Source organism: Acanthochromis polyacanthus, chromosome 8 (assembly GCF_021347895.1).
Source record: "Acanthochromis polyacanthus isolate Apoly-LR-REF ecotype Palm Island chromosome 8, KAUST_Apoly_ChrSc, whole genome shotgun sequence".
NCBI classification, from domain to species: Eukaryota; Metazoa; Chordata; class Actinopteri; family Pomacentridae; genus Acanthochromis; species Acanthochromis polyacanthus.
The window spans coordinates 14,782,246-14,790,805 of record NC_067120.1 but is presented as its reverse complement, the minus strand read 5'-3'; the positions used below and the strand labels follow the sequence as shown (position 1 = coordinate 14,790,805).

At 39.3% G+C, this 8,560-nt stretch overlaps 1 protein-coding gene across 1 annotated transcript in view; it reads right to left on the bottom strand.

Annotated features, from left to right (window-relative positions):
• Window positions 1-792: 792 nt before the first annotated feature.
• The window catches only part of pik3c2g (phosphatidylinositol-4-phosphate 3-kinase catalytic subunit type 2 gamma), a 42,460-nt gene continuing 34,692 nt past the window's right edge, over window positions 793-8,560 (bottom strand). The window contains 2 exon segments of the mRNA XM_051952083.1: window positions 793-2,771; window positions 2,920-3,136. The gene's annotated coding sequence lies outside the window, so the exon portion shown is untranslated.

Genomic DNA, 8,560 nt, shown 5'->3' with positions numbered 1-8,560 from the left:
GTAAACAGTGTTTTTGGACAGGAGCAGGCTAGTTGCTGCCGTCTGGTTCCACTCCCTATCCTAAGCTACCCACCTGCTGCCATTTCATATTTAACTGACATGAGAGGGGTTTTGATCTTTTTATCAAACTCTTGACGAGAAAGCAAATGAGCATATTTCTCGTAACGACAAACTAATACATGACCACTGCAGAACTTTTCATGCCTCTTCAAGTGACAGAAATCAGTGATAATATTTAAACACAGCATGTCGGAGCAAATGTTTCAGAGAATTTGTGTTTTAAAATCCAGAAAAATGTCCTAACTGCTCCTTTTTTAAATCTAATTATATTGATTCTTTACTGCACAATTACAATTTACTGTCAACATTGTGGGAAGGAAGCGTCTTTAGTCTGAAAAATAATTAACCAGAATTGCAACAACTTGTCACACTCACTCAAACACGGAGGAAGATTCTTGCAGCTTTTTGCTTTTTCAGTGATCAGTTATGGTCTGTGGGTGCATTACCGAAATAAATTATTTATGTGGGTCTTAAAATCAGCCTCTTTCTCAGAAAACTAATAAAACTGATCATCCGTCCCTTAATTGCGAGCATTAAGGAGGATCTGCAGACAAAGGGGGAGTCTGGCTGTTTCGTATGTGAACAATAAGCGTGCTGTCACAGCTCCAGTGGGGAGTAATTTAAATTTTCTTCCTCCATGTCCGGAAAAGGTGTTTAAAATTTGAGAGACATGGCTGAATCACCTCATTAAGCTGTCTGAAAGAGACATAAAGAAGAATGTTGATGGAAAAATACAATTTACAATAGTTATTTTAATCAGACTTAGCCCAGAAACAATGAAAGCCCCTCATGTTACTGTTTGGAAGACATCTTCACACAGCCTTTACCAGGAATTTTTGGATTTATATGAAATCTTACCTAGACGTGACATATTCCACAAAAACACTTCAGAAAACAATGGCAGAAGGATTTAGAACAAGAGACGATAAGAGCTGGAAATCAGCCATAAAGGAAACGCTTAATGTTCTCTCAGAGGTACGGTTTAAAATACTCCACAGACTGCATGAACACCATTAGAGAGGAGCAGGCCGGGTCAACACCTCCCTCTCTGGATGTTCCTTAAGTCAACTACTCCCCAGGGACTGTGGAAGAGATCACTGTTATTTGTCTGTAGAGCTATTTCTACCTGAACTACAGTGCTCACATTTTTTGAATAAGGAAATATGTTACCCAAACAATTGGTCGAACACACAATAAGCTTATCAGGACACACAGTACCATTCAGTAGGATACATTCATTGCTGTTTTGTATCTTCATGGGGATTTGCTGAAAAAAGGAAATACAAAAAATAGTTTGTTTTAAATATAAATGTGAGACATATCTGTAAGATTTCTTTTTCTCCAGCTGATATCTCTGGCAGGTTAGCCTTGGTTCTGCTCACTGTGGACTTTCTGACAAGCTGTCAGAAAGCATAAATGCAAAGTGTGAGCGTGTGACACCTTTTCATTCTGGCGTCATCACATTTTTTTTCTCAGAACTTCAATTATGGAAAGCCAAGTTTAGCTAAGAATCAAATAACCAAAATGAGATCCAATTACATATCTACATCTTATTCAATAACTGAAATGGCTGAAGGATAGCACTAACAATAAACAATGTGATATTAAGGTGAAATAAAATACTATAATTTAATTTTAGTATTGATTTAAACAATATTACTGGGATAATTTCAGCCGCGATATTCATAATATGAATTTGCATTAGGCTTGGACATGATGTCCTGAATGATTTGTAGGGCCCTGAGCTTGAGAGAGGCTCTTAGTGCTATAAATATTTGCCCTTTTATGGGCTCTAAATGAGCTCATGTCAAGGGGCTTTCAAGTAATGCATAGGGTTTTAAGCTGGGGTGATGAATTCTAGATCTATTAGCAACACCAGATAAACAAATATTTTACATTAAATTGCATTTACCATTTCTATGTGCTTCTGCAAACTGAAGTGATAAGAACAGCAAAAACACAAGAAAGCTTACTCTACTGTGCTGACTTGATCAAGACCACAGTGCACAGACGGCACTGGTACAAATTGTAGTAATGGACAGCATAATTACAGTGTTCTATGGCACATACAGTCCCTACTGTAGCTTCTCTGTCTTTAGAGAATGAGGGTTCACTAAAAACACAAAACGCAGCCTAATTGACCGACATCAATGTGCCTCAACAAACTGTCACTTCTTAAAGTCATGCATTGCACAATGTGCTCATGCTACAACAGGGTGCAGACCGTAAAACCTTCATTATAGCTCCTAGAGTCTGTACACAGCATTATACAGGGTGTCTGTAAAGTCTCTATACAATTTTCAGACTTTATTACAAAGGCAGTTGATAAGATATCTTAACAAGATTTGTGTTATTGAAAATCAGTGGTTGTCAATGTTTTCTCTACTTCATTTAATACACCTCTATATGGGCACCATTAGCTTCACGAAACACATCAAGACAGTACTTGATTTCTTGTCATGTTCGCTGTAGCATAGCCTCATCAGTGGTGGCAATGGCATCAGAAATCTTTTGCTTCAAGTCAGCAATGTCCCATATCTTTGTTTGATGCATGATATCTTTAACAGAACCCCATAGAAAGAAGTCCAAAGGAGTGATAGCTGGTGAACGTGGTGGCCAAGGAACTCGCCCATCCCTTCCAATCCACTGGTCTGAGAAGTAGTCATTTTTTAGAGTTTCATTTAACAGCACCTCTTTCACTAACAGGACACCTGAAACACACAATTGCAACGTGATTACAAACTTCAATAAACACTGATTACAATAAAACAAATCTGGTTAAGAAATCTTATCAGCTGCCTTTGTAACAAATTCTTAAAATTGTCAAGAGACTTTGTACTTTATAGCCTTTGTACTCACAATAACGGGACTTTCAAGCTCAACTGGGCTTCCTGTTTCGCAGCATTAGGATTTGATATGTATGTTGCAGTTTGCTGGCACCGCGAGTAGTCGAGAAAGCTTCTCCATCTTTTTATAATACGATTACGGTTGAGCCATCCTTTCCAGATGAACAGCACACGGCTTGTATTTCCTTTGCCAGAAACGACCTGAGTCCACAGGGCACTGGGCCACACACCTACACACACACAAACACATGTAGACAGATGCTCAGATGCTTAATTAACTTACTCCAAACATGATCAGTTCTTCCATGCTGCAGAGTCAAAGCTGTCTAATAGAGAGTGGATGCCATATTTTGATGCCTAACTCCACTTAGGTTAATAAGGGTGCTGTAATTAGTTGGGAGGATGGTGAAGCTATATGAACCATGATAGAAAGCTAAATGGTCCAATTTTCTCTGTCATGTGAACGCCGTTCCCTCACATCACTCTTGGCAGTCAGTGAGGCTAAAAGACACCAATTAATCTCCCATGGCTATTATGGGGCAAGATGGCAGAGGAAATGGATGGGGAAAGCACAGTGAGACAGAAAGAGGATATGTAATTTGCTCGGGATCACTCCTCGTTGGCTGGAACCAGCTATAATTAAAACAGCAGTCAGCAAAAGTTTGACAATTATGCTGTAATTTGTTACAGCAGTAATTAAATTAACACTCTTCATAGTAGCGCTTTCTAATTATAGCGATACTCCTCTGCACAAGCCATACAAAGTGTTGGCCAATTATATTTAGCTGAATTTAAGTGGTTTTAATTTAGGAATCTTTTAACAAATTGAAAAGTAACATAATGAGAATGAGAGGCATGAACAGCTCATCAGAAAGTTAGCCGTGTCAGCTTTTTGACATTTCTCCATGTCTTCTGCCAAAAGAGTTTAATTTGATGAAAACAGGCGTAAAAGAGAGACTTGTTGTATTATTTGAACTCTGCAGTCATAATACCATCTAATCGCTCCATGTCTCAAGAACCCGGAATTGCTTCTGGTAAATTAGATCCTTGTAATGTTTGTCTCTGGTGGCATTAGCTGGATGTGGCAGACCTGTCGCAGCATGCAGGCTCACATACTACATGCATGTATCATCGGTGTTACACATTCCTTAGCATGGATCCAGATCTGTATCATTGTCTCCATCCTGAGCTGAATAACAAATGAACATCACTGCTGCCTGCTGCTTTGACTCACTGATTTCCCTTGGCTGGAATTTCTCCTAATAACCAACTGCCTGCCTCACTCTGCACACCAGCGCTGACAGAGAAAGAAGACTCTGATGCTGAACAACATGCATGCTGCTGGATGGTGATTTTCTCCAACAGATGGCCATTTGCTCAGGGCTAAAGCAATATCTCTGGAATGAAATTGCAAGAATACTGGGCTGAATTTTGATTCATTTTCTGCTATCTGTGCATTCTCAAACATAGGAATTTCTAGACATTTAACATTCAAAATGTGCTCTTTTCTCTCACAGTTAATTCTTTTTTTCCCCCACGTTTTGCTGGTTGTTTTTTAAGCAGTTTCTATGATACCATGATCTCATTTCCCAATTCAAACCTGCAGTTTTAAAATCTTCTGTACTGTTAATTTTGGCAAACCAACTAACTACCTTTGATATTTCAATTTTAGTTTTCTTGTAGCCCCATTATTATCTTATTTAGAATGATAGACAACTCCACCTCAGGCTAATGCCAGCGCTGTACTCATCAGGTCCGACGTAAATTGCTGTCCATTTATTCTGGAACTTTTTTGAGTCCTGTGTGTTATAACAACATTATGTCACGTTTGCTGAGCAGCTAACCCTCATTGACCACAAATGGTAATTGTAAGTTTCTAGTATTTTAAAGGTCCCATATAGAGAAAGTCTATTTTTGTTGTGTTTTGTGGTTGTTAGAAACTTGAAGGTGTAAAATAAAAGCTGTTGTGAGCTGAACACGTTCACTTCTGCCATTCTTCAAGCCCTACAACAACTGGTTAGCCTCCTAGCTTTACAATTCAGTAAGAATTCAACTTTGACTCACTGGTTTTCTGAACAAAACGGCACTAAAACCAGGAATTATACAGTCATGAAATGAACCATCTTTGCAGAATTTTGTGCAAATAAACTGAAAGACACTTTGCAGGGACAAATAAGACTCTGATTAATTAGTTAAAAGGAGCCCAATATGGGACCTTTAAATTCTGCTGGCTCTACGTTTTAGTGGTGAAGCGCACTGGAACACAGCAAGTCAGCTAGATAGATGACAAACACAAAATCAGCATCTCAAACCAGGCCAGCTCCTTTTTTTTTTGCTAAGCCATTGATCAATAGTTGGTGGTGTCTGGAGTGCCATAAAGCGATAACCCCCTCCCTTACAGACAGATCGTACCTGCTTGACCTGAGCCATATAGGTCAAGAATAAGTGTTCAAGGTGAAGACTGAGTATAAAAGAGGAGCCATTCTCCTTATTACACATCAGTGTACCATCAAAATTATTTTAAATCTGTAAAAAAAAAAAAAAAAAAAAGGTAAAATCATTGCACAACCTTGCCTTAGAAGGGCCGTTTCTATTCAAATTAAAGTTAAGATGACACTTCAGTGTATTATCTAATATTTTATTTAAAATGAACATCCTGAAGCACATCGCCTGAAGAACAAAGTGTGCAACTTTCCAAATATTTAAGGAGTGAACTGTTGATGGTATGTTACAACTGTATAAACTATTTGTGCACATTCTGAGTACCAAAACTTTGGTTGTTTCACACACTCACAGCTCTCTACCTCTCTAGCCATCCACTGACATCAGGCATTATCTCCCTTATTCTGCTGTCTGACTCAAAGCTCCAATGGGTCAATGAATATCAAATGATCCTGTGGAAATCCAGCTTGGAATACATTCTCAAAAGGAAACACAGTGTGCCATCCCATCCCGTATTCAACTACAGAATCACATTTCAAAAAGATGCACAAGTCACAGCTGTTCTCATCTTAAGCATCTGTGCAGGTGCGGTTTTGATTCCGGCTTCCCACAATATTAAATGCGAGCCCTGAATTTAGATAAAACCTGGAGCTGTGCGCATCACAGTATGAAACAAAGTACGCTGATTTCCCCACAATGGCAGCATAGGCAGTGTAGGAGTGTGCTGGTGCATCTGAGCTGTGTAATGTCACATTCCCACACACACACAAGCACACATATGGTTAGCTGATCTTTTATTCACCATCAACCCTCCTGTATGCACAGATGCACACAAGCAAAAACTGACAGCTACGTACACAAGCTCAGTCTGCTCCCAAATGAGTCCAGCTAACCGACTGTGGAGAGAGGTGCAGTGATGCAGAGACAGGGGCCATACACAGGGCTTCATGTTCACTGCCTGGGAATTATCACATCAAACTCTTATGCCCAATGGTTCCGACAAGCCCAAGGCCAAACCATTAAAGCCCAGTGTAGACAGAAATGACTCTGCTGGACTATGACTAGGCAATGACTATTGTTGTGCACCAGTGAATCTCACCACACCAGTAGCATTCCGATTTACACAGACAACCAGGAGGGAAGTTCTTGCCAAACTTGGTAAAACAACCAACACAGAATCAATGGATACATTTTCTAAACTTCATTGGCATGCATAGATCAGTTTTTATTCACACTTTCATCCTCTGCGGCTTTGACATTTTTCAGAATGTGGACTTTATTCCATGAAATTAATACCGCTGAAATCAGTCTCTGGTGCTCCGCAGTGTATTTGCATGATGTATTCACACGCCATCCTAGTGCGCCCTGTAGCAGACACTGGAGATGCCAGTGCTTCAATTAACTGTGCTGTTGTTGGAAATTGTAAGCAAAAAGTAATTTGGAACAGATCAGTGGAGAAACACACCTGCCAGGGCCACATAATTACTAAACCATCACATTCCAGCTCCACTGTTTATCAAAGAAATAACACCAGTGTTTAAAAAAATCACTCAGATGTATTGCCCTCATCAAATTTTAGGAGCAATCGCACAGGGAACTTCATATTAATGGCAGTTCATGTCAAATAGGCCACACTTAGCAACTAAAGTTAAAGACACTAATGAAAATCAAGTTGTACCTTGTTGTTGGGTCCATATGGTGTTTCTTCTATGCTAGGGAACATCATAAGCGAAATTAGCAGCCATGGTTTAACATTTTGGTCTTGAAACTTGCTTAGAGTAGCAATGACATTCTGAAAAACACGGTTTTAAACTTGTGAGGTTTCATATGTAACACAGGGCTGAACTTTCTGTATGATTGTTATTCTTCAGAATTGATTTCCAGTTTAGGCATATGTGGCTGAATTAATTCAATATTAAAACTTGCCATTGTGGATAATAGAGTGTATTTACTCTGTTTGAGCAGAGGTGGAGGTGAGCTATTGGCAGCAAGTCAACATTTTTTAATTACCAAGAAACAAGAAATGCAGCTAAGGCTAATGGAAATCCCATTGAATTTGCAGGACTTTGGTCAGAATCCAAAGTAACTGGAATGTTGAAATTTAAAATTTCAATCTAATAATAGGTAAAACATCTCATTCTGGATGAAAGTCCGACCGACAGGAATGGCAATGTTGGGAAAGACTACTGACTAATAACTGTAAATAATTATGAGTGATGTATTCTAACACAAATCTCTGCCTAAATGGACACTCAGTGCATGCTTGAATATTATATTTTGCTGTAGGTTTGCTCTTCCAATCACACTGACATACAGTATAAAGACTTTAATAGAAACATGAGAAGAAGAACACTTCACTCAGTCCAGACAGCTGCTCTCACCAGGCAGGAAAATGAAGGCTAAAGCTCTCTCTCTCTCCACATCCTGCACTCTGTCCACCACTCACTTTTAGAAAGACAAGGTGATTTCTCTGACACACTTTAGTTAGGGAAAGTTGTATGCAATACAGTTATGATCTCCAGTGTTTTTTCACGTCCTTAGAATAAGAATGTTTTGTCGCTATGGCAACAGCTTTGTATATCTCTCCAGAAACCTGCTGAAAAAAGTCAGAATAAGAAAGAGCAATTTTATTCCCTTCTATTTTCTTGTATTGTTTCCAAAATATCTTTACTACAAGGAGGTAAGCTGCTGTTTATATGATATCTTAGTGAGTTTTCAGGAAATGCTTCAGACTGAAACATTTCAGTCCCACCGCTAAGCTAATTCTCCCTCAGTGACTTTGGCTTACTGGCAGCAAAATGTCAGTTTAGTAGCTAAGTCTGTTTTTTTCTGCACATCTGATGTTAAGTTATTAGTGTATCTTGGTCAGTTAATCACACAGCTCTTTAGTTTTAGCTACGGTTGCATAAAAGGTTAATGGAGATGCTAGCAGAGCTGGTTGCTTTGTGTTGCTCACACCGTGGTGACAGATGTGGAGGGAGAGCGGCCCACTGCAGGGTACCCGGTGAACAACACTGGCTTAGGCATATGTCTGAACTGTGAAGGGCTGCTGAACAGAGAGATGAAAGGTTTGGAGAGAAAGTGACACCACAAAGCCAGAGAAAGTCACAGACACTTTTGTCTCACTGACTGAGAGCAATGACAAGCGGAGGAGAGGGACTCAAATGAGAAAGTTACACAAATGTAGCCTCAGTATTTGATGGAAGTAAAAG